This window comes from Chaetodon trifascialis, chromosome 19 (assembly GCF_039877785.1).
Source record: "Chaetodon trifascialis isolate fChaTrf1 chromosome 19, fChaTrf1.hap1, whole genome shotgun sequence".
Classification (NCBI taxonomy): domain Eukaryota; kingdom Metazoa; phylum Chordata; class Actinopteri; order Chaetodontiformes; family Chaetodontidae; genus Chaetodon; species Chaetodon trifascialis.
The window spans coordinates 18,707,010-18,733,709 of record NC_092074.1 but is presented as its reverse complement, the minus strand read 5'-3'; the positions used below and the strand labels follow the sequence as shown (position 1 = coordinate 18,733,709).

Sequence of the window (26,700 nt, the reverse complement as noted above, 5' to 3'; positions counted from 1 at the left end):
TGACACATGCTCTTGACAAATGAAGTAATCCGGTTAGATTGTTACACCTTGCAACATCCCTTACGTGTGGGAAAAGGTTTCGTGCTCGTGTAGATGCATGCACATGTAGCTGTTTATATAGTGCAGCTGTGTGTGTGTGTGTGTGTGTGTGTGTGTGTGTGTGTGTGTGTGTGTGTGTGTGTGTGTGTGTGTGTGTGTGTCTTTTCCTGTGGCACTGATGGTAAATAGACCTGTCATTTCCTTTTAAGCACAGCCTCAACGTTTTGCTATAATGAGACTGTCAATTTCCCTCTCGCGCACCAGAATTGCGCCCTCCCATCCTGCTTCGAGCCCCACGGGTCACTGCCTGAGAAAGATTGTATAGACATCCTAATGAGAAGGTCTGTTTCATTGTTACTGATACCATTTGGGAACCAGAAGCCCGTGCGAACCCCCCGCCTCATTTCTAAAGCCTCATTTCAAAGCCACCTCCCTTGTCACACTCGTTCCTCTGCCTCAGAAAGAGGCTGTTTTCAAATCGAGAAGAAATGCTGCTTGTTAGAGAGGCAGGGAGACACGCCAGAGGGAGTCGAATGCGAAGCGCAGGGGCAGGTGGATAAATTGCAAGCAGGAGATGAGACATTTTACTCTGCAGACGACGGCCGTGTTGATTTGATAAATGTTTGCCATTTAGGCTAGGTGACGGTGACCACCTTAAAGAGCAGAGAGGGATCAGTAGTAAATCACTCACAGAAGATTTCCCTTGTTTAATGAGCTGTTTTGACATTAACAGTATTGCGTTCTTCTCACTCCAAACCCCCAGCAGCAGATAAAAAACAATGGGAAGAGGAGCCGTGCAAACATGCGAAGAAATCTGCATGATGCAGTAGGTGTGGGTGACTCAGACTTCACTGTATTCAAATCAGATGTCCTTATTTATTCTCCCCAAAGGTATGAGAGCAACCAAACACGTTTTAGGCGTCTGATAATACACAACATGACACTCTGCGCGGTGCAGTCTGGTTCCCAGGCAGAGCCAGCCCAACTCTGCCGACTGGAGGTGGGAAATAGCAGAAAGAGCTATTCATAATCTTTGACATTATCCGATAATTTGCCTAAATTGCATCTGTTGGAAATCCACTTATACTTGCATTACGTACCGTGGTTCGGAAAGAGCTCCAGAGAGCTGTTTAAATAATTGGAGCTCTCACTCCTACATAGGTATGCTTTGCTATGTCTCAGGCTGCGTACACACACACATACACACACGCACACTACTCTGAGTCACGATAAGCTCGCTCTGTGAATTACAGTTTGAGAAATGAAGAACCAGAATGCATCGGGGAACGCTAATAACCGAAGATTTGCAGGTGTTTTCACGTCCGTTTGTTTAAAACTTACAGCTTTTGCTCAAGACTTCCTCTTAGAGGTGTTTTTTAAGTGGAAAAAGCTCTTTGGAAGTTTGAAAAAGCAGCGAGCCAGAGGGCCTGACGTTCACTGCGAGAACATGATGATGATGTTTACCTGCTCATGAGGCTTTTACACCTTCACTTCCAGCTAATATCGCTTAAGTGCCATTGACCTCAAGCACTTCAAGCACCTCGAGATGCTCCAGGGCAATGCATTGTGGGCAATAAATGTGCTCTGACCTTTCCGAAGAAAGTGAAATTACGTGGGAGGCAGTACAAGTTTATGCCTTGGAGGAATATTTGAAAGACAAATCTCAATTGCTTTGTCTGCATTGCCTGGTGAAGAATTCTTAATAATTTATGTATATGTTTATTGAATTTGGTGAAATTGCTGTGAAAAAAAGGCTCGAGAAGGTTCAATCTTCTTTTATTTCAGCTCTCAATACCCCAGTGCTGCTAATGAGGTTTTACCATATTAGCTCCCCAGATGATGAAATATAATCCAAAGAGCATTTCAAGGATCTCTCATCATATTTCTCCTCACAGCTGTCAAATGATTGCTAATTTCATCCCTGCGAGTCAGAGAGCAGTTGAGACACCGGGCTTGAATTTTCGTCACGCTGTATGTTGATGAGCTCTTATTTCAGGTTAAATAGCAGTTGTGAGATTTGTACTTAGTCGTTCTTTGAAAGAGACGTTTCTGTAATCTGTTTTTGTGGGATTCCCTCGAGATGGACAATATCAAAAGAGCTAAAATCACTAATATTGATGGAGATACTGACACTTCTCTGCACACAGGGACACAACAGCAGAAAAAAAGAAACGCTTTTGTGTGCCCTGAACCTGAGCTTTTTAAATATTGGTCATATTGATGCCTGTAATGATACTTAAATCAGTATTTAGTATCAGTTGTATTGATATTTTGGGCATTGATCCATCCATCCCCAGTGTTCAGGCTGGTTTTGAGAAGATCCCATTTAATGAATCCATTCAACAACAGAGAAATACAAGTTTAAACAAGATTTTTGGTTGCGCTCTAATATTTATTTTTTGCAAATAGATGCCTGCAGATGATGATATCTGGGCCCACCAATATGTCAGCTTTCTGAGAAATATGCTTCACTGCTGAGAGTAGAATGAGAAAATTGATCCGATCATAGATTATATGTTAAATGTGAAGCCGCCGTCGGGTGCAGTGACTTCTTGCAGTCTTGTTACCATGGGACCAAAAAACACACATAAGTTATTAGCTGCAACATCTCATTTTTCCTGCGCTGCTGCTGCTGCCACCTGACAGCCAGTAGTTACTTTTTCAATTGTTGTTGTGCCTTTGTCATCAGTGCAGAATGCAGAAATGGCACTTCAGAGTGGACTTAAGCACCATTGTAGCAGTCATACTGCCAACAGCAGAGGCCACTTACCAAGAACAGAAAGGTCTCCTGGCATCAGTGAAGGGCTGGAGGGATGTCTTGATTATTAGCTCTCCATATTCATCCACCCTGGGTGGTGTAGATGAGGTTTCCGTTCTATATTTTCATATGTTCAGCTTGCTTTTATTGTAATTGTTCTGTAGGTTAATGGAAGCACGTGAGGCCGACTTTGTCCTGCATTTGTCCTGCCTCACTTTTTCTATGGCAGGATTTATGAAGCGACTGCAGGAATAGACTGAGTTTGGCAAAGTTTTTGTGCAAAGCCATCGAGTCTGACAGCTTATTCACACGGCAGGTTGGGTTTGTGAGTCAGAATATGGTCTGTTTATATATTCTGAGGCTTTGCCATTAATTTTATTGAGGCTTCTCAGGCGGCTTTCACCAGCATCAGTCCTGCCAAGGAAGGCACTTACTGTATGTTAGATTGTGGATGTGCTTAAAGACGCTATGAAAAGTTTTTTTTGTGTGTGTCACTGGGCCATTAACGATAATCAATCAGACAATGAAGAACTCGGTCTGGCTGGTGAGAAGCAGCTCATTGGGGATGACACAGGTGGCAGTTCAGTGGCAGGCTTGATTTAAGTGAAGATGAGCTGTTTATTGCCCCATAATGACCATCATTTTACCCAGGAGGCGTTGATAGGGATGCTGATCAATAGAGGCGACAGAAATGCTGATGGTTATATGTCATCCATGGAGCTGACAAGCCTTGTAGCTGACATTATTGACATTGTATGTATATAATGTATATGGAGTACTGGCAATTGGCTGAGTGGGGTGATTTTTGTCATTTTTCCTTCATTCATACATCTTCTATACCGACTATCCCTTTCAGGGTTGCGGGGGGGCTGGAGCCTTATCCCAGCTGTCAACGGGTGAGAGGCGGGGTACACCCTGAACCGGTTGCCAGTCGATTGCAGGGCACACAAACAAACAACCATTCACGCTCACACTCACACGTAACTGCAGGCTGGTGACGTACACAGTTTGATACTGAGGAATACGTTCTGCAAATAACTGAGCAAAAAGTTTCACCGGGTTGAGACGCACAATTATTCTACAAAGATGGAGCACTTTTTAAAAGTGGCTGTTCACGTACTCTACAATGTCATTAATGGCTAAAACGCAGACAATGAAGCCTTTGACAGGCCATTACAGCACTTCTGCAATCAGACATCATTGCCTGGCCCTGAAAAAAATGGACTGCCATGGTTTTGCATACACATTCGCTTTGGTGTGTTTTATCTCAATTTAGCCGGCGCCTGCTGTGATGGAGATGGAGTGGCCCCAGCTTTCTTTCTTTTCTTTTCCTTCACACAGAAGGCAGCAGTAATTGGCAGGTTGAGATTTTGACAGGGAAACAAAAAGGTGAAAATTCGGCGTCTGCCATCGCACTCAGTCAGCCGTGAAGCTGCCGGAGTCTGAAAGCGCTTCTGAAAAACTCAATTTGACTCCAATCTGCGCACGCACACATACTGTGAATTTTTCCAGGCGTAAATGAAAGAAATCAAGGATGTGAGATGGGGAGGTCACTTGAACCTTGCTCTCTGCAAAGTTTCAGATGCGTGAAATGTTAACGAGTAATTGCCTTGTATAATTGGATGGTACAAAGATGTACAGTGGTCATAATAGTGTAATAAATTAGTTCAATGCATCTGCAAAAACCAGAAATAACAATGAGTCTGTCAAATCAGATGAGTGCAAGAATCCAGCAAATGTTAAAGGGTCACCTGTTTAAAAGTTCAAAACTTGCATAAATGCACAAAACAATAGTTGGTTGAGTTGTGGGAACTCGGTATCTTCCCTTTCTCAGTATAAAACGGCTTCTCGAACTGTTTGTACTTTACACATTTGCACGAATCCATGATGAACTTCTCCCTCAAATTCCCGTCTCTCAAATGCTTCCTGCCATAGCTTGAGATCAAATTACATCCCTGCATCCTCGCTGAGTGCGCGCAGGGTCGTAATGTGCAAGCATAATTATGTTTCTGCCATCGGGTTATGTATGCTATCACGGTATGTTATCTGTAACATCTTCTCCCCTCTGGGTCTATTGATCCTCTCGTGGCCACCATTGCCCTTGTTTAATTGCTTCCTGAGTAATTGCTTCTCAGATCAAAGGTCTAAGGATAGATGGCGTTGTGTGCTGTACAGATTTTAACGCCCCCTGAGGCAGATTTGTGATATTGGGCTATATAAATAAAATTGTCTTGAGCGTGTGCATGTTGCTGTGGTGGTTATGGTCTGTATTTGTGGGGGCTGGCATTCGTACAGTGTGTTTGTGTTTGTGACTGCAAATCAGTGGGGACAGGGACATTTTTCAGAAGAGCTGCTTCATCTGTGGGGTTCACAACAGTCTAATTAACCCAGAGGAGCAACAACACCTTCAGGCTTTATGGCCTTGTGATCTCTCAGGCTTCACTGTGCATCACACTGGCTGGAACTTTTGCTTACTAATAAGCAGTCTGCTAAAGTAATTTTTGAGCACACCACCAATTTTATCAGCATGTACTGCATGCACTCTTGTTATTGGTTTTCTATAGCTAATAGGCAGATTAACAATCTGTCACTATGTTTACATACAGTCAAGTAACCCTTTCATAACCGGAATATCAGCAATAACCTGGTTGCACATGGCCATGTAAACACCAATAACCCTTTTGAAAAACCGGAATATGACCCCTGGGTTACTCCTTTTCTAACCCGAATTTTTGGTCATGTTGGAATATCCCCATCAAACGGAACATTAATTTGTGTTCTGCGCATGTTCTATTCGCAAGGAATCTTGGTCTTTTGAGTGCAGGTAGCGTGGATATGGATGGCACAGCTCCGGCTCCGATTTCCTATTTTTTCACGTTCTCGCCTTCCATTAATGAAGAAAGTCAGACAGAATAGTGTCAAGTACTGGTGGTGGGTCAGTACCAGCGAACCAACGAAGCCGACTGCTACCGCAGTTGTTGTTTTTGGATACAGGAAGAAGAAGCTGAAATGACGCGCATTGCGCCGTGACGTTCTCCGTGCGTCGACACCGTGCCCGTGCGTCACTGTTTTGATCGAGATATCCCAATTGATTACCCCTGTTTGCTCACGCATGTAAACAGGTTATTCCGAATGTTTCGGAAATCGGAATATTGACCATAACCTGAATATTGACTGCATGTAAACGTAGTAAATGAGTTGCAACAAACTTTGTAAATTTGGCTCATATAAAGCTTTCAAATTTGAGAGTAAGCTGGAAAGTGAAGAAAATACTCATGTCTACGCATGCTAAAATCACTAAATTACAGGCTAATTAGAGTTCCCCTCCAGGCATTGGTTAAACCCCTAAAAACATATCTCTGTTCTTTGAAATAACATATTTTTTTACATGTGTTTACCCATGAAAAAAAAAGCATTATGCCTGAAAGTGGCATCCTTTGCCTTCATTTTGTATGCACAGATCTAGATAGCCCCAGCCTCTATCTCCACCCACTCCCCCGCCGCTCACCTGCAGCTTCAGCGTACCTGCTCACCTCCGGCTCAAGCACGCAAACATTCTGCTAGCTACTGCACGCTACACTATGGCAAGTGTTCATGTAGGAATAATTCAGACATGCAGGTTTGCACAGGAAACCAGTTCAGAGGAAGAAGAGCAAGTTGTCCAGGATCGCCACCAAGTCAATGTATTGGAAAGGGAATGGATTTAATGTATCGCTCTCTACATTAGAAACATGATTGTAATAGATACCCCACAAGTTGACGGGATTGGTTCATTAGATGTGTTACCTCTCCCTTGTTTTTGAGTCTGTCATTGGTCTGCTGCAGAAATGTTCGGCCTTGATGTTGACTGCTTATTTCACTCATGATATATCTTGTGGCATCTAAAAAAAAAAAAACACCCATGGGCATGTTAAGAAAGTTAAAAACTTGATTTTCATTGGGGCGGGTGGACAAGTCGAGAAGTAAAACAGCTACAATTGTTGGGAGAGTTGTTGTGCTTGTTTATCATGCCATCCTTCGAGGCGATGAGGTCAGGCGGCTGTGATGCACGGCGATGCAGAATGACAGACTTTAAGCTGTATGAAGCCACTGAACAGTAGAAACCTGGTGGGATTGTCAGGACACATTCTCAGAGTTTAATACAGGCATAGGCAATTAAAACGTACTGCTTCAACATTGTGTCCAGTCCTTTATTTATCTTCAGTGGTTGCCGTCACTCTTGTCCTGATCCTGTTATTTCCCTGTTGATGTTCACCATTATCTGTGGGTGCCCACGCTCAGAAGCACCCACACAATCAGTGCCTATGGTTAGAGTCCAATTAAGGATCTTGCTGGTTACTAAGCATGTGCAGCAGGGATCAATTGAGGTGCCCTGTCCACCATGAATAATATTGTCTCGTCTCCCCCCATGCATTAACTGATAAATATGGCTCGAAAAGATCATATATGTGTGCTCAGGCCATCCACCCTGTATAAATGTCTGACGCTACTGTGACTCAAAGGCTGTATGAGAGGGAAAACTGAAGATTTTTTGGGCTTGTTTTGAGCTGCTATGCTTGTCCTAATTACTGTCTTCCATCCAACTATGAGGCATTCTGGGAAGTGACAGGGTGCAAGGGATTGAGCTTGTTTTTGTTAAATTCGATAAAAAACAAAGCTTCCAGTATGGGGTGAGAGAGGAGCCGAACACAAAGCAAATATTGACTCCTCACAACTCAGTCCAACAACAGCCTTGACAGCAAATCCATGAGTTTCTGTAACTCAAGTCGCACCCTGCTCACATCGGCTGATCTGTAACCATTGTATAAAATCAGTTAATGGAATGAACCTTTGAAAATAAAGAGACAAACTGACAGACAAAAAGCTTTGGCTCCGCTGGCAGCTTTGGTTTATCAGCAGAAGAAAAGGATTTGCACTAACTTGCCATGTGGGACACATTTAGATTTTCATTGCTGGCAGCAGAAGTGAACGTCTGAGTCGTGCATTTCATCCATAAGAGCTGTGCTACAACAATTACTCCCCATGCCAGTCATTTTAATGACTTCATACAACCGAACGAGCCCTACCAGTTGTGCTCTCAAGCAAAATGCGAACAGTTGAGTGAACAGAGTGTGATTTCATGTTGATGTCACCAGTCTGTAGTTTATAGCCTACTTAACTGGGGCAAAGGTTCAGTTTTCTGACATTAACTGAATCACAATGGCCTTTAACGGGCCTGAGGAGAGACTACAGGTCTCCCACTGGTCTACTTTATCACTTTGACACCTTCAAATATCATCACAGACTAATGGGCCCCCTGCCCAGGATGGTTGTGAGTGTGTTGTATGCATGCATGCATACATGCAAGATGGAAGTTTTTGGGGAATTTTAAGCCAAAAATGTGCTAAAATAATAGGTTGAAATTAGGATTGTTCATATTGTGATATGACCATAAACCGTATGCACGTGTGTGCACATACAACATGTGTGCTTTCTGCCCATGCATGATGCAAGTCTTTGCACGCAAGAGTAAATTATTGATAGTTTGGAGGGATGAGTGAAATTACTCTGCTCCATCGGCTGGAATGTGTTCGATGTTGTGTTCAATTTCTCATCCTGAGAACTCCTGAGTCCTTCCTGTCTTTCTTCTTTTTCTCTCCGCTTCACCTCCACACTTCACTTCCGAGTCCAGCTCCTGTTTTTGTTTCAAATCAAATACATTTCATCCCTTTACTTTATTTTGACGCTGTCATGCTGTCAGAAAGTGCTTTACACAGCAACAAATGGACGATGTGTGTGTCAGAAGGATTGGAAGTATGTGTGTGTCTGTGTGTGTGTGTTATCTCCCCCCCGGCTGCCCTGAGGAATAACTGTCCACAGTGTTCCTTGTGCCTGGTAATGGCATGCTGCTATCTCCCTCCACGCTGCGCTGAAAAGAAATGACTTTCCAACGTTATGGCTTTCCTTGACTGCTCAAGCCTGATTCAGCAGCAATGAATGGAGCCTCATCTACTGCACTTGACATTCCAGCCAATCTCTATTTTCATTAAAAGTGACTTTTTATGGCATTTCTGCTTTATTTGAAAGTCTACAGCAATAGAGGCAGGAAATGGGGTGAAGCAACAGAAAGGGCGAGAGGTAGTGTACCTGCTGATTTCACTAGACAACCATGAAATATGCAAATCACAAATTTCATTTTTCAGCTCCTCCGACAAACCCTCCCTAAACTTGCTGGCTCTTTTTGTAATGACTTTTCAAATTTGATGAGTGGGGCAGAGGCGGTTTTCCAGTTCAGTATGAGTACTGCATAACGAGTACAATATCACTTCACCACAGTTAATTTCAGCATAACTTGTTTGTAAGTGTCCAGGGGCTTGACTGGCCCTCATTGAAGCTGAGCTAAAGTGATATCACAGCCTGAGCTGCTGCCTCATTGGAAGAGAGAGGACCATGTAAAGCTGTCATTGTGATTTTTCAAGTCCAAATGAACTGCCATGAAGAGCTGTTTCCTTCCTGTCTGGCTGTGCTCTGGATCCCCAAACCCCACTCAAAGAACAATTTGTTAGCATTGTGTGTGTCTGCAAACAATGGCTGCATTAAATTTGCACATTTCACATGCATCATATAAACATTTCTGTAATAAATGTTGTGGCACAATTCAGATTAAGGTGCCTCTATATGATCTGTGGAGGGGACGGTGGGTGGAGGTGGAGGTATTTTAAGCCAAAACATTATCTTTTTTTGTGCCAGACCTGAACTACAGCATTGTCACGGCGTAAATTTGAGAATGGAAATGGAAAAAGTTTTAACAGACTGTAGTTGGCAGAAACGTACAATGGCAACATTTATTCCTGCAGCTGGGTTGCGCTTGCTCATTTGCAGAGTGCTCTCTATGCCTTTCAGTGTTTTCCCTTTCCTTCTTTGTCAAAGCGTGCACTCGTGTGCGCTCCTGCCAGAGGGCTCTCAGGAATGGCTTGAAAACAGTGGCAGCTCTGGTCCCTCCAGTCTCTACAATGGTAAAAACCAATGGGTGTATTCATCTCCTGGGTATGACAGAAAAAAGGATGTGGCTCTGAGATGGGGCCAGGATGAATAGGCCTGTCTTGGAGCCCAGGAGGATACAGAAGGCTAGAGGAGCGATGTCTGGCTGTTCCACTATCTATCAGGCCAGCACCTCCCAAAGGGGCCATCACATGAATCGATGGCTCCTCGATGCAAGGCTGAAATATGGGGGTCTTACCACAGGGCTGGAGGAAACCTGCGCTGTTGTTGTTGCACCTTGAATACTAACACCAATAAATGGATCATCCTGGTTCATTTGTTTCCTGCTTTCTCTCGTTCCTGGCAGATGAGGCTGCTCCTTCACTGCTTTGGTTAAAAGGCCGTGGCTCCTTTTTGTCACTTTGCACCAAATCGCCAGAACATTTCATAGATTCACACCTTGAAATGAAAAGCTGTAAGTAAATACAGATTCAGCTGGGTTGATATTTTCTGGGACTATGTTAAGGCTGTTCAGTATTCCACACCAGATGTGTGTTTAATTGCCTCAGCATGGTTGGAGGTAAAACACCTCTGGTCCTACAAATAGGCAGTGCCAGACCATGTTGGTTAAAATTAATGGAGCTGCTGAAGTGCTGAGCCAGTAGTTCCTGATCAGACAGCAACATTGATGACATGTCTCTGTTTTAAAGATAAATTGCTCCCACCACTCAGATCTATTGCCCTGTGGGATCCCAGTTGCTCTGGGGCTCCTGGCTGACTTGGAGAGAGCAGACCAAAGCCTCCAGAGACGCAGCCCTGCAGGGTAAGATGCATGAGAGCAGTGTTTAGCTGATGTTAGATGTGCTGATGGGGCTGCCTCATGGGCCAACATTTATAGCAATGGCCCTGAAAACGAAAGCTTATAGGTTTATGTTCTCCATCTCTTTTGCTGTAAAAGCATTGGTGATCACATGCAGAAGACTGAGAATTTCACTCTATTCTAATATAAATCTAGTTGTTTTAAGATTTTGGGATGTGAGACTGGATTGTAACTGGTAAATCTTCCATCTGATTTTGAGACTTCCGAACAGATTTGAGATTAAATGACCCTGTAAGGACTTATTGTTTTTGCGCGGTGCTGAACTGAACAGTGCAGGCAATTAGCTTGGTGAATTTGGACGAATGAGGTTTTAATGATTTTTAAGACCGAGCGTGAGAAGAAGTTACGGAGAGGGGCATTTCTCACAGTTCGGTTTCTTTTGAAAGCACTTGGGATTTAAGAAGATCCTCTGTGGAAGGTGTTATGGCTCTATTTCAGTGGGGCAGGTAGAGTGTGAAAGAGATGTCAGTCTCCACTCTAATTGGACCTCTGAGGATGTAATGTAGACAGCACGCTTTGTTGTTGAATCCGTTTGGGAACGCACACTTACACTCCAAGTCTCTTTCTTGTATGAGTTCAAGCATCACACCAACAAACACACACACATCTGTGCCCAATGCACAACCGATATGTCCTCTCACACACTCCTTACATTACCCTGGTAGTCCACTATCAGCAGGTAGCGCAGGTCAAACAACAACTGCATTGCTATTGGTTATTATCAGTGAGAATTCACTACTCTAATTAACTTTGACCTGCTTCAAAGGACTCAAATCAAAATGATCAGTGTATTTACTTTAGCAAAAATTGGCTGATGGTGGACTCGTTTCAGATGTTATAATTCTTCTCTGTGGGCATATTCAAAACTGCAAATCATGAAAAAGTAACATCAATAAGTTTGGACCTATTTGGCTATGAGACCAAATTAAAAATATAAATCAATTACAGACACGTCTTGAAGGCGTTCGGGCTATGTGCATTAAAAAATTACAGCTCTGAGACAGAATTTCTCCTCTCCTAATCGCCTCACAGCACCAGTTCATTAGCGCAGTGCAGAGCTGAAAATTGGCACTCAAAGAAATCAAAGCCAGCACACAGAAGACCAAAGGTACGCAGAGTGTTTTTGAATAGGATTATCTCTTTCTCAAGATCCGCAGAGACGTAATGTGAAAGACATGGCTGAAGCTCCTCAGAGAACACTTCAGCCTTCATGGAGAAAAGTGTCTGACAGATGGCGTAAAGACAGATTGCTCACCAGACTCACAGCAGCTGCTCCAGCGTCTCCAATATATTTTCTTCTTGTACGAGATGACCAATGAGCCGCGAAAACGTCTCAGACAAATACGTTAATCTAACCGTTTTCACTGACGCTTGTACATACTCTTCAGTAAGTGTGTCTGAACAAGAGATTGCGCATGAGAGTGAGGAAGAGAAATAAACTGAAGGCCCAGAGTTCTGTTCCTTCAGAGCTACTGAAGTCTCAGCCTTTACTCTCAGCCTCTTCGGCCTGTTGCTCCCTGCTGCACTCAGAAAAACCAATGAACTGCTCCCCATGGCGAGGCCAAGGGGACTTGGAGTCATGTCCATTAACGCCCCTGTTTAATACTGCAGATCAGCTTCGATCATGCCCAATGTACGGTGTGTACGTACGTGATTTAATTCTGATTTTGTCCAAACCAAACGCAAGGTTTTAGCTGTGTGTTGTGCGTTCCTGTGTCGGCCAGATCTGACATTGTTGTTGTTGTCGAGAGAGAGGAAAATAAGAGCAAACGTGTGGGTTTGTGTGTGTGTTAAAACTGTTATGTAAGTCGGAGAGGTTGTTTTTCTTTAAAGAAGGAGAGCCTTGTGTTTTAGCTGGCTTGTTTTATCTGCACATGTGTGGGTATGTATGGTAATTATGTCTTATTGTTTTCTTTATCAACCAAAGTTTGGGCATTAAGCGTAATTCTTCCTCTCTGTGAGGAATCTTTTGGCTCTCTAACAGCTCTTTTGCTCTGTCTGCAGAAATAACTACAGATCCACTCCCAGCAGCACCCACACATCTCTTCCTACCTTAAACTCCCATTGCTACAGGCAGTCCAAGATTAATATTAATTCCAATTAGCAATTTCAAATTAAATGACTGAAGAGTCACCATATTACTGTACGCAGCCACAGTTGTTGATCGTTTAATAAGAGTCTACTGTCACGCGAGCAGCTCTGTGAGGCTGTACTTCGGCACAGCGGTCCTTTGAGCTAAATGCTAACATAAACGTGCACACAATGGCAAGTTTTAGCATTTTAGCAGACTAGCACTTGCTAATTAGCACTAAGCACAAAGCAGGTTAATGGGAATGCTGTTATTTTTGCTAGTATTTATTCACAAGCCAACAGACTTTGGCCCTTCTTCTTCAGGACATCTGTGTTGTTGGTCCAGTCCAGTTTGTTGTATTTGTACTCCCCCACGATCTCAATGTCCAAACCCCGGATCTTCACCGGTGTAGTCTGTGGCACCTTCCTCCAGAAGTCTATCACCACCTTCTTTGTCTTGCTGGTGTTTATGTGCAGGTGGTTCAGTTCCCACCACTTGACAAAGTTGGCGATGACTTGCCTGTAGTGCAATTCGTACCCCTGTGATACACGTCCAACCATGGCTGCATCATCGGAGAACTTCTGGATGTAGATTATAGTTCTTGAAACATTTCACTCAAAACTACAGACGTCATCCTGCTGGTGGAGGAAAGTCATTAGGATTCATCTTCTTGAATCCATGAATATCTGTATCAAATTTCATGGCAGTCCGTCCAATAGTTGTTGAGATATTTCAGTCTGAACCGGAGAGGTGTACTGATAACCAGCATTACCCTTCTTATAGCCACACTGGTAGCATAGTTAAAATGTTGTTTGGATTAGATTTAATGCCAGAAGCTAAGAATCACATGGCTGTATGTAGTGCAAAACATTTTCTGACAACATGGTCTTGAGGTAGACTGTCGCTAGAATGCAAGATACACCATTGGAGCTTCCATGGTCAAAATGCCCGCATTTCCAAGAGATAATGTTGTTCTGACAGACTTCAAAGCTTTAATGAGATCCCAAAAAGCTTTGGAAAGAGTCCTGACATTCTTCTATCAGTGCTATTTCATGTTGAATCCTTGAAGTGTTAGGTAAGATGAAAAGATTTTAATGAGTGCCGTTCCAGAGACACCCACGTACCCGTCCCTATTCACTCTGACAGTGCAGCAGGAGAGCAGTAAATTGTAGGCTAATGGATTTCTCTGACAAACCAAGAATGAAGCTGAAATGGGCACGGTCTCGCCTATGAAAGGAAATGCCAAGTGCTTTTTCCCTCGCTGCCTTTATTTGAATAATTTTTATTTAAAGTGATTAAAGTTTCTCTTTGTAAATGCACTTTTCACACGCAGCTCAAACTCCCCGAAGGAAAGTTTTAATGGCAGTTGCCAATTTGATTTGCCTCAGGCTTCTGCCGCTTAAGGAGCATTGGGTCTGTGGCACCGGCAGGGTTGTTTTGTTTGATTTTATTTCAACAAAGAGGACAGCTGATCCTGTAAGGAACCCGTAAGATCATTTTTCATCTCTGGAATATCCCTGCCAGCCATGATGATGATGATGATCATGATGGTGGTGAGGGTAATGATAATGATGATCATCCTTATCAGTCGAACATGTTCTTGAATGGATGCACTGTATTTGTGCATGTATGCATGGTTATCTTTGCTTAGAAGCACTTTGCCGCTTTGGCATGTATTTGTGTTTGTGTTTATGTGTATATATGCATGGATGTTCTTGTTTTTTTTTAGCACTTTTCTGCTGTTTTATTCTCCAATTGAACTGCGTTTGTATGATAATTCTTATCTGTATTATGAGTTTCCTGAGGGAAATGTGGGATAGTTATTTCATGTCACAGTAATGACATAATTTGCTGTCGGCAGGCCGGGCTCCCATGGGTGAACAGGAGGAATAAAATAATTGACCTCCCCCTGAGATGATTACTCACCCTCTGCCAGGTATGGATGTGTCTGGCTTTGAGGCGTGAGGTCAGCTCTGTCGGTGTCCCTCGCTGGAGCAATGAAAACTTGTCTGGATTGATTATTGCCCAGGGAGTGTTTGGCCTCAGCTCACACTCTGCTGTCTGGGGCCGGTCGGCTCCCTGCCAGACAGGAAGCTCAATCACCAACTTTTTTATGAGAACTTTGACCTCTTAACATTTCTGCCTCAGGAATTCATCACTTTCTCTTTGTCTTAGCCGCTAAAGAAGTTGGCCTAGGTCGGCGTAGCTGGCGTGGAGTCAGAAATGCTAACGATATGGTGTATTTGTACAGTATGGTAGCTTCAGTAATGCTATTCTGCATGTTATAATATTTACATGTTTCAACTGTAACCCATACAGGCTTTAGTGCTCAGCTGATTTCCACTTCATGGTCAACGCTTTTCAAGCACTTAGCCAGTGAGCTAACCGCCAACGCGCTAGCCAGGCAGGAGCATGCTAGCTCAGTGATCCCTGAGCTTCCTGTAGCCTTTTTCTCACGACTGTATTTTATTTGATTCAGTTGTTTTATTGAAAAGGGGAAAAATAATTCGGAGAGCTAGCGACCTTGCTAACTGTGACCCATGCATGAACATGTGAAGGCCCTGTAGGATCTGCAAGTTCATCTGCAGTTCGCAAGCGAATACTTGTCCTTGCCCTACAGCTCAGCATATTTCAGTGGAAGTTTGAAAAGTTTTTAGTGAAACAGTAGTTTTCAACAATCCTAGCCAATCTTGTGCTTGGCTGCAGAATTCCTCTCTACCTGCAGGATAGAGCTTTAATGTTGTTTGACAGTAAGCATATTCAAGGTGCCATGGGGCTGTTTCATCAAGAGCAAATGTTCTCTTTGCTTGAATGGATTTTGTGTGACAGCTGAACCTTGATATGGCATAAAAAATACAGGCTGCGTTGGTCACTCATGTAAAAGGCCGACATTTAACTAGAAACACAAGTGAGAGAATATGTGGAGAAGCCGATTTATGAAGATTGTAATTACGTTAAGTGAATGTTTACATAGCGCTAGGAGGAAGCCTCTGTGTCAGAGGGACAAAATGGGCTTGAACAAAATAACCACAAAACATCACCTGTTTTGTTCACGTGCACTCCAGCTGGTGATTGGCCATGTCCTTCAGGAGACAAGGGCAATCAACAGAACAGCAGTCCTGCAGCACCCATCTCCCAGCGATGAGATGGGAACTGTTTTCAGCACACAAACAACCAAGAAAGGTCTTTTAAAGCTCTCCTGGCTAAAAATATACCTTGTCACTTATATACAGTGATTTCAACTGTTTGAACTGTTTTTTTTTTTCAGTGTAAAAAAGTGGGATTTACACCATTTCAACCCGACTCCAGAAATGAAAAGTCAGTCGGTCTTGCACATGCCCACGCAGGCCTGATCGGACCGAATTCCTCATATGCATTCTGCTGCTTGTGTTTATTTTGCCAGGCATTTATATAAACAAGAACATAAGCAAACAGTATTTTGTTAATGACTTAATCACACTCTTCTGTCAAACTGGATGGATTCAGTTCACCTCCTACAGTAAAATCAGGTGTGACCACACCTTCAAAAGAAGTTTAATCAGAGAAAACACAGCTGAAGGGTTTTAAACTATAATATGCAACCTCTTTCTTAGAAATCAGAAGGTAGCTTTACTTTTCTCAAGAAGCAGAGGACTTTGTCCCACTGCTTGTCCCCCCTCTTTTCTCTTTTCCAGCCTTGCTTTACTCATTTTATAGTCTTTGCTGAGGCAGAACAGATGGAAGCGGGCAGTAAAAAAGCATGGCCTTTCATGCCTAAATCCAGATAATCTTTTGGGTTCTGCTGCAGTCAGGTAGACGGTGTGCTGCACCGCCATCGCCCGGGGCACCTTGTCCTCACTGCAGTCGGTGTCACATCCCGAAGGTGTTAGTCACACCAAGGGAGGCTGAGGCTGTAATCTCCTGCTCCTCCTGCAGCCACATCAAAAGTGGCTCGTCTAACACCCTCTTTGGTCCAGTTATGTTTTACAGTCTTTGCACTGCTTCTTTTTCCCGTAAATTCGTGAGATAGGCATGAGGATAAGAGATCTAGAATTGATTCTCACCATATATTGGTATTGATTCATTTATCTGCAATGCTTTTTGATGCAGACACTTGTGTTGAATATGAGCAGTAGCCATGGGTGAGTGCTTTCGAAGTGCACTGAACCACTGAGGTGTGATTCTAGATTAACTCTCATTGGTTATTGGTTGTAGGAGAAGCAACATAATTTGCTTCAGATGCACAAACCTTTTTCATTTTGTGGTCCAGAATCCTGACTGGCTTTACAAATTGTTCAGGGATGGTATCGGCTGTCAGGCAGAGACGCAGCGGCAGTCAACTGTGGAAAAGCCATCCTGTTGTCATTACACTTCCATTAACAGTCACATCACCCTGCTGCCAGATGCACTGGGCTGAAACCAGTGAGACTCATCACCACTGTCACAAATCTATCGCATCTGACCTTCAGACATAGACCCGTGCACTCTGCAGACAGACGGCTTCACCCTCTCCGCAGTCATTACATTATGAATGGCAGTTCATTTGGTGTGTGAGATGTTGTGTGAAAAGGTTCATACACACAAACCCACACATACATTTTGGATCAAAGTCACTATATTTAATAATTTCAGTGAAACCGAGTTGACCTTTGCCAGCTTGTTGTGGTAATCCTCTTCCCGAATCAAGAAAAATGCTAATATCCTGCATGAGATACCAGAGTGGGTGTAGAATTACCTGAGTCCTCTTAATGCAGCAGTCTCATGGAGGCGCATGTCCGTGATCTGTGCGTGTCCAGACTTTATTAAGCAATTTCCATCACAGGGAAGATTCATTATCAGAACCTTATCATCACACACTTCAACAAAAGGTCGACATATCATAGTTAACCTCTTCATGTTCCTGAGAACTTGTGCGATTGATGTGTTTCCTTAGACAGCAAACAGTTCATTGAGAATATGCAGATCGTGAAAATGATGCATACACAGAAACACAGGAGGTAGATTATTGCAAAACAACATAATATTTAACTTGCAAATTATACCCTGCAGTGCACCCTGAACTAACGTTATTATGAGGAATAACAACCTGAAATGATGCATTTAACTGACTGTATATGTTTGCAATATTATTATAGTGGTTAAATAAGTCAATTGTCTGCTGTTGTAGTTGACTACAGTTTTGCATTTAAATGATTAATGTTTGACATTTCGGTCTTCTTCAAACAGTTCTCACATATTTATACAGCATGTATACTGAAGGGGCTATTGGTTGCTGTAATTAATCTCCTGTCAATACTGACTGTGAAGAGATCCCAGACAGCCTGAGCTTGCCAAATTAAGCCTCACGTAGTTTCAACTGTACGAGCACTGTGGATATTTGAAAGAAATTGCATTAAAAAGTGATTTCTTAATGCGTGGGAGGAAAATTACAGAGCAATAATTTAGATTAAGCTTGCTGTTTTAAACCTGCAGTGTGGCGCCTCTATCTCCCCCTTCTGGCAGTGAGAGTAATTACACAAACACTGTCGACATGCTGATGATGCCAAAGGCTCTGCCATGCTTCCAGTTGCTGTAGCCGACGAATCACCAGCTTCATCGCCAATTATGAATCAGTTAGTTGTCTGTACCCGTGTAGTTTGACATGCTGAACGACCTGTCGTGTAGCATTTGGGATGCCCCATGACACCCCAACAAGAAGTCAAGCATGTCAGCATTTTTTGGGATTGACACGTCTACAATCTCCAGAGTGCAGTCAGGTAAACATGGCAAAGAGGAGGAGGGATGCTGAGGTTGCTGCTGGCAGGTGGGACAGTGAAACAGAAGGAAAGTTTGTTGCCCATGTTGTCCTCTCTGTGCCTCCTGGGAGCACATCCACAGTCATTTTTACACCAGCACCACACACAGCGCTTCTGTCCTCCATGATCTCCCCATGATTACTTCAGTCATGAATTGTCGTGCTCGGTTGGGGTCATACATGTGGTCTTGATGGTCACTCGACCAAGACATGGCAAGAGTTTATGCCGTCCTGATGGTTAAATCTAACATGGTGACCATCATCAAAGACAAAAGCATTGTGTAGTCTGATTCTGGCATTAAGCACTTGGTTTGTCAGTCGAACCATCTCGAAATGATTTTCAGTCTAGTGAATACATTAAACCAGGTCTACAGCACCAGAGGATGTTGAACCACCATAAAGGGCAGCTGGTGGTATTATCTAACCTCCACATCTAATTGTTCTTTGAGTGAGAGATGATGCAGCTCACAAACTAGTTGGACTATCTTCAGATGCTGAGAGTTGCAGAGAGTTGTTAGGTTGATTGGAGGCTAATGGATGAAAATGACATGCAGATAATTAAAAATAAATTATAGCGTTAATCTGAACTTAGTCTTAATACTTATAATACTCGTGTTGATCCCTGTTGTGCATCTGAAGTGCATTTACCATCAATCGATGCTCTTTCGGAGTTATTTGTTTGTTTTTGTTTTCCAATAATACTTCTGCGTCTCATCACGGTTATGCCCCACAATGACTTGTTTCTATGTTTGACTGCATTATGATTTCATATTTTAGTGCCGCACAGCGAGTGGGGCAACACAAACTATGCCTGAGAATTTAGTCGAGAGCTTCAGGAATAAAAACCACCAAGATCATCTTCATTCACTGATTAACTGTGCACTTAAGAGCCTTTTGGGAATCTTGGCTTATCTAAGATCCCCTCTCAAAGTTTATTGGAAGATATTCCAACTATATGGGATCATGCAGTATTTATTGACAAGGTACTTATACTTAAGATATACTGTCTAATTCCATACAAAGCAATGGGAGTCTAGTAATAATTCTATAAAAATAGCTGGATTGTTATAAGATCATATATTACAGTAGGCTCATAATGTTCTTTTAATATACATTCATGAGTCCTTAGAATATCTAATGAAAACTTTTTATAATGTGTCAAGAACCTGCTGCTGAAAATGTAATTCTGAGAGAAACCAGACAAGCTTTTATTCTCAGAGGATTCACCGTGTAAATAAAAGATTACAATAATACAATCGTGCATAGCAATAAAAGATATACCAGAGTACACCATGGAGGGATGTAATAAAATGAAAAAAGCGGACTCATCCCTGGAATGACCCCTGGCAGTCTAATCCTTAAAACTCAACTTGATTGTGATCCCTCCACAGCGAGTCGTGATATCTGCAGTGGTGCAGAGATCTGCGAGCAGCAGCTGTGGGATTCAGGCTCTGCAGGGGAGGAAAGGTGCCCTACAGGAAGGAAAGCCTTGTGTCTGAAGGAGCGCTTTACCTTAGATGACACGTACACATACACCTACACATTACTCTGTACCTGACCACACACCACTCACACCACTGCTGTGTCTGAACATACAGAGCCTGGTATGAAACTACAGAGACATGTTGCTTCTGCTCACTCACTGCACCACTCCCAGCAACAAATACTGGACCGGGACCAGTAAAACACTAATGATTTTTGTACTGGGGAAAGGCTAAAATACCAGTGAATGCTGAAACAAACCAGGGCTGAAACACCAGTGACCTTTGGACTGGACAAGGGCTGAAACACCAGTGAATATTGATCCAAACTAGAGCTAAAATACTAGTGATTTTTGTACTTGACAAAGGCTAACTCACTATTGAATATTGAACCAAATTAAGACTTAAATGCTGCTTATTTTTTGTAATTGACTAGAGCTTAAATGCTAGTGATTTTTGTACTGGACAAAGGTTAACACTCCTGTGGCTATTGAACCAAACTAGAGGTATACCGCTGCTCATGTTTGTGCTTGACAAAGGCTAATATTGGACTAATCTAAAACATAAATGCTGCTTATGTTTGTACTTGACTAGAGCAAAAACAGCAGTGAATATTGAACCAACCTAGACCTTAAACACCAGTGATTTCTGCACTGGACAAAGGCAAAAGCACCTGTGAATACTGAACCAAACTAGGGCTGAAATACTGTGTATTTTTGTACTTGACTAGAGCTAAAACACCAGTGAACACTGAACCAAAATTGAGCGAAAACATCATCAAATTTCACGTGTGTGTAATCCACGGTGGTGGTTTTTGTTGCGTCTAACAGTGATCAGTGCTGCTGAGACGAGCTTGGACCTCATCACGTCCATCCTCACAATGAGTGGTATTTTCAGGATTAATTCAACCGCATCCTCTCAGAGAACAATTGGGCATGTGGCACGACTCTTGGCTCACGCGTTCATGTTAACCAGCGGCAGCGAACACACCGCGTGAACAATGAAAGCACCAAAACAGAAATTTGATCGCAGCAATTTGTGAGGGAGGATTTTAGTGTTCATCCTGAACTTAATGACCCATAATTGTGTGTTTGTGTCAGAGAGGCTGATGCAGCTCATGATAGCAGCAGGCTTGTTAAACACCTTCTCAAAAATCCTATTGTTTGATATTTCATAACCCTAACAGCAACATGATGCTCATCAACAATATGCCTGCCAATAACACCGTATTACTGGAGCTTCAACTTATGCAATTAGCTGCTTTCCATTTCAAGGCGTCATGCTGAAGTTATTCTTAGTGAGATATCAGATGCTGGGAGTGTCTGTTGATGAAGTTTGTAGTGATATGAAATACCACATGCTGGCCACCTGAGACACGTAGATAATGATTCTCTTCAGGCATAATGTGTCAGGGTGGAAAGCAGTGTGGAAATAAACACACTGTGTGAACAACGCGTGCACGACATTGACCTAAAATGCAGATTGAGTTTCTCTGAATCTGTTTGAGCCCAGAAGTTCCTGTAATTTAATCGTTTGGCTTCTTTTACCACTCACAGTGTTTAGATGCAATCTGATGAACTTAATTCATAAACAGGCACATTTGTCGTTGTGCATCTTTATGGTATACTGTTACGAATGATGACATAATACATGATTGATTGCCATAGGTGAAACTTCATTTTGCTGTATGGTCAGAGGTTATTTTCCAGCAGAACACCCACAGAGGTGACAGTTTGGTGCCTCCATCAGTCGAGTTGAACTTGGATCAGCCGGTTGGCGGATCTCCCTGCGCCGCCGCCTCAGAAAGCAATTTAAAGGATAATGACATTATTTTGCAGATACATTCTTTTTCTACAAATCCTATCAAGTGTAATCTGTGTGAGCTCACATTTTGACAGCGGCGCCCCCCCAAAGCTTCAACAGTAGTGTTGTTTACTGCAGCATACAGCCTTATATGATGCTTTATGTTTAATACATTTCATTACTCATACAACCCCGAAGACATTTCTCAGCATATTCTGCAGTCTGACTTAACACTGCATATTTTAAGTCCTTTTTAATATGTGCATGACATTTGGCTATCAGCAAGTTGTTGCACGCAAATCTCCCGCCCCCTTTTCCTTGTGTTGTCACTTGACTTTCTGTCCGAGTGTTTCTTGTCCGTATGCGAGTGCCACTTCACGCGTGCAGGAACGTGTTGCAATCAGTGTGGTGTCTCAGCACTTGATTATGAAGGATCTTGTGGAGGTAAAATGCAGATGGACTGAAGGGGCTCTGGAAGGAGCTAAATCAGCGAACGGTCTCTTATGACTAGACTGGTCACATACTTCGCCTTCCCAGACATCTAAATTAATCAATACATAGAGTTGCATGATATTTTTCCCAGGTATATTTGAACTTGCTCTCTGGATTTATAAAATATGACCATCAGCATTTGAATTACACATCCAATTTTAAACCGCGCTTCTTTTACGTTTCTTAGTGTCTGACAGCTGACTGGTGCTGTTGTGCTGGATGAAACAGAATAGACCTGCTGGAGTTTTCATGCGTTAATGTGTCATGTGTGTCACTCAGGCTGCTGCTCTAGGTGACATTGTTCAATTTTCGATGCTCAAGAATCAGTGGAGGCATCATGATTAAGTGATCATGATTAAGTTAGGCTTGAGCAGCGCTGTGTTTGGCAAAAGACTGCTAATAATTCATTTCTAAAGGCTCTGATCTGTAAGCTGTTTAAACTGTCTTACAGTCAGAGCTGTGGTCAAATAAACTGCATATTCAGCCCCCCGATCGTTGGCTTTAATGCCACTCAGCTGTTTGCTTGTTCTCCGGCTGGCCCTCAGCCAGCCTGGTATTGATCTGGCAGCATGTTAAAGTGTCACTGTGGGGAAGATTTGGAGCTACATGGTTCAGAGGAGGTAATTTTCTGTCCTTTGCCTCAAAAGTATCTCTGCGCAGACATCGCCGCCCCTCAGGGCCACGGCTGACATTTTCTCTCCCAGCAGGACGTATACCTGCTTCATTATTGCCGCAGTGATGGCCATGTCGGTCCTCTTTCCCACAGATTTCCCTTTGTGGCAAGAAAGGCTAATTGCAGCTAGTTTCAGGGTCAGAAATTCAAAAGAGGGGGTTATAAATGAGGGTACTTTTGTTGGCCTGCTCTGCATGTATTTGAGCGCGCATGCCGGGTTGTGGGTCCAGCTGAGAGTTATTGTGGCTGCTCCCTATGGGTCGACGTGGCTGACTCAGGGTGCCCTCGCCCACCTGTATTCTGAGTAACTCTTGTGTAACTTACTTTATGTCATTGGACAGGAGTGACAGCAACATGTTTAATAAATGCTCAGTTGTGCCCAGCCAACAACAATTGAAATCCCCTGGACATGTTGCCTGGAGCATCAAATAAAGGCTGAGAGAACATCTGTTCAGCCGTGTGAAATCTGGAGCTAGTACTGCAAAACTTGCATACAGTTTTGAGGTAGTTTACTTGACCGTACTTTCTATTTTATGGTTTTACTACGGTTACTATGGTTCTACATCGAAAATAAGTATTGCACATTTTAAAACCACCTCAATCAGCTAAAGCATTTAAATGTCGCTAACATGTGAATGCATCAGTAATAATAATCCAGTAGTATAATATATGATAATATAACACTCTGAAAGGGTTTATTCTGCAAAAGTAGTACTTTAAAATCTTAAATACACTTTGCTGATATCTAGAATTAATATTTTAACATTGTAATTCAGTAGTACAGTGGTAACACTGTCGCCTCACAGCTAGAAGGTCCCGGGTTCGATTCCTGCCTGGGGCACAGGGGGCATGTCCTCCACCATGCCTTCAGTGCCTGCTACCCTTTATCTCAAGGAAAGGGGCCTTTCTGTGTGGAGTTTGCATGTTCTCCCCGTGTTCACCTCCACAGAAAAAAACCCACTGAAAACATACATGAAGATCACCACTTGACCAATGGTGACAAGAAGGAACTGGGTCCCCGCTGTTGGCTGGCAGCCCACCACTCCTGGTCTGCCGCGGAGGAAGGACTTTCAGGATGGGTTAAATGCAAAAGAAATAATTTCACTGAAGCATGGCGTGTGCATGTAGTGTTGTGTTGTGTGATCAATAAAGTGAGTCTTAATCTTAATATATGTATGTATAATATACTGTATTTTTGTTTCTTTAGATGAACCTTTACCTTGCCATAATATCAGTTTAGCTCGTCTTTGCCTCCCTGCACTTCACTACCCATCAGATGCTCCTTTCAGTTTTGTATAACGCTGCAGTAACTATGAAACCCACTCAAAGAATAAACCGATTACTGAGGGATGGAGGCGATGGCATCCACACCGCTGTTGAGTACAAATGGAAGGCCATCCTGTTGCCCAGGGGGATCATTAAACCACAATCAACAGCACAGCCCTCATCACCGCATAACCCACCTGTCTGCCAGGCTGCCTGCCAGCCCCCCTAGCTGATACGTGCTAGGCGTGTGGTGAAAACACTGTAATCAGGCAGCCCACTGCCCCACGGGGGGTAAAATAGAGTGGCTCGCAATATGATGAAATCTGCTCCCACTGGGCTGCACTCAAAGCAGAAACACTAAAAGATTAGAAATAATAGCATTTTGTGTCTTTTGTCATCAGGAGGCGATCCTCATCTTTCCCTAAAATTCTGCAGTCGATGTTGTAAAGTGCAATAAACCTGCCGTGAACCCCCGTTTTGATTGGTGGGGCGGGAGTGAATTGTTCACGACAGCGGAAGCCAATAAAGTTATTTGACCAGCTGTCTCCACACACCATCAAGGTCTTGTTAGAATCGCATTATTCTATTGATTCTGACATGTTGCCCGGAGCTGCCTCTGCCCCTGCTTGTGGCAGACAGCCAGGATCGGCATCTTTCAACAGGAGAGGGGAAGAGGGTCGCAGCAGTCTGACGGCCAGGGAGGTAAAAGCAAGGGGCTTGTCAGTTTGAATCTCCAGATTGGCTGGGAAACATCTTTTCTTGGGATGTGTGTGAGATGTACTTTTAGAGCTTTTCTTTAAATTTTGTTGTTGCTGTGTCCCCGAGCGATGCACTTAGCTGGAGAAAAGATCACTGAAGGTTCATTCTGCCACCAGCCCCAGACTCTGTTACAGCTCAGTATTTTGGGGGATGCACTTGCTCGCTTTCTTTCTTTCTTTGATACCACTCTCATACTTGTTCATTAAATAGAAGTATGAATGTAGAGAGGAGACAGTTAATTTGGGATGAAGGCTGAAGGGGGAAACAACTCGACTGACTACGAAAAACAGAAATGTAAAGATAAGAAGGGGTGATTAAACTAGGTTCCAGTCTTTATGCTAAGCTAAGCTAATTGTGGAAAGAAAGCAGAAGTGTGAGTTCGATTTAAGCAGTTTATTAACAGAAATAGAATTTAATATTCATAAGTATGTTTTCATTAGTGTGTAATCACCTGAAAATAAGATTTTGTGACCTTAGAAGGAGCTTTTTATCTATAGAGAGAGCAGGTCCTCTTTCACAGAGTCCGCCATGTTGCATCACCATGTTTCTACAGGAGCCCAGAGTGGACAAACCAAACTTTGCCTCTAGAGAGCGCCTTAGTGTTTTTCGTGAGTTTCAAAGCCTGTCCTACACACTTGGAAAGTCTACAAACTCACCACTAGATGGCACTAAATCCAACACACTGGTCCTTTAATGTAGAGATGTAAATCATCTCAAAGTGAAAAGGTGATGGAGACACAGGAAGTAAACATATTGATTGTCTGCTTTTATTATTGGCCTTTGCGTAGTCCTCATTGTCCAGTTATCAGTGCCTGCTGATGGTTGGCGAACTGTAAAACGGGGACAACAATGAAAATAAGTCCAGGACTTTATTGTTGGTCTCTTCTGGTTTGTTGTAGTAGAAGATTATCAATAAACAAACAGCCAGTCGTGATGGTTTCGAGAAAGTACAGATGCTCATGCTGTGGGTGCTACTGTAGTGTACAAAACAACATATTAAAGCCGCTGAGCTATGGAAAACACACAGGCCAGAACTAATTTGATGCCTTTGCTCCTTTGTCCTTTTGTTCAAATGAAGCAGCTGAGATTCTCTCTTCTGCATTTCCTCCCTGAGGTTCCTCTGCTGTAAAAGAATCATGCTTTTAGTCAAATTATCAGGTTGAACAAGATGTTCTTTGTACTCCGGGACATATGATGATATGCTAATATTACATGTGTAATGCATGAGTTACTCATAGACGTAAACATTACACCAGCAAAGCAAACCCGATGTTGTTTTGCATGGAAATGTCGCAGTATTCATTTCAAGGGATCTTAGATTCATAGTGTATAGGATGCATACTTTAAGGCGCAGTACATTATGTGAGTCTGTCGTGGAAGTACTCAGCTTTTACCCAGAATGGGTGCCTGCTGGAAGAACTCCAGTGACAGCTAGCTCATACAATATAAATACACTTATAAAGCTAAAAGGATCAGCAACTGCACACAGCATGAGGGCAGTAATATACGCTGTATCCACAAGAAGCACAGGAAGTTGAAAGTGCTTCTGTCAGAATGAGAAGTGGACTGTGGGTGCCTGCATATGTCTTTTCTATAATGTGATCGCCTTAATGTGTGTGTAAAAAAAGCATATGTAGCACCTCTCCCTGCTCAGGATTCGATCCAGAGTTTATATATAGCTGCCGAGTTGTGTGGTAGTTTTGCATTCGCCGTCTCCGAAGAGTCCAACTTCTCACTTCCCACTC

General features: G+C 42.9%; 1 protein-coding gene across 1 annotated transcript in view; it reads left to right on the top strand.

The window, feature by feature from the left end:
- Nucleotides 1–26,700, top strand: part of LOC139347428 (regulator of G-protein signaling 6-like) — a 78,708-nt gene that overhangs the window by 30,802 nt on the left and 21,206 nt on the right. The gene's annotated exons all lie outside the window — the stretch shown is intronic.